The sequence below is a fragment of the Trypanosoma equiperdum genome (assembly GCF_001457755.1).
Source record: "Trypanosoma equiperdum strain OVI genome assembly, contig: ctg_1971, whole genome shotgun sequence".
NCBI classification, from domain to species: domain Eukaryota; phylum Euglenozoa; class Kinetoplastea; order Trypanosomatida; family Trypanosomatidae; genus Trypanosoma; species Trypanosoma equiperdum.
In genome coordinates this window covers 8,311-8,887 of record NW_027124028.1, presented here as the reverse complement: position 1 = coordinate 8,887, position 577 = coordinate 8,311, and positions in this window count along the sequence as shown.

Below are 577 nucleotides of genomic sequence, written 5' to 3'. Positions count from 1 at the left end.
GTTTTGTTTTGTTTTTTCATCTTAGCAACGGATTAATGCAAAATCTAGTTCAATTCAGTACGGACAAAATCGAGCAAAAAAAAAAAGGCGAAGGGATTTAAAAGGAATAAATGAAAACTGGAAGACGCGTCCAGGTGAGCTGCTCTAAAAGAAAACAAAACAAAACAAAAAAAATGGAATAAAGATAAAACCAAGCAAAAAGAACCGAAGAGATAAGGAAAAAAAAAAGGAAACCGGCTGGTGATGAAAATGGTGGATGTGAGCTGTTGACGAGAGTACACACGGACGAGCACAATGTGTAGAATAAAACAGGAAGAGGAGGAACAGTAAATGAATTAATAAATAATATAACACATATGCACAAAAGAGAAAAGGGGTGGAGGGGGGAAAAAAAAGAGGAGTTAATATTTCCTCACGCTTCGTGTTTTGGTGACATGACAAAAAAACAGAAATGATAAGTTTTTTTGTGATCTCCGTTTCCCCCCTTTTGTGCTAATTTATTTATTTTTTTCATTTTTTTTTCCTTTCCCAAAACCTTCACTCGTGGGTTCCGATTACATTTCTGTCCGTTACGTGT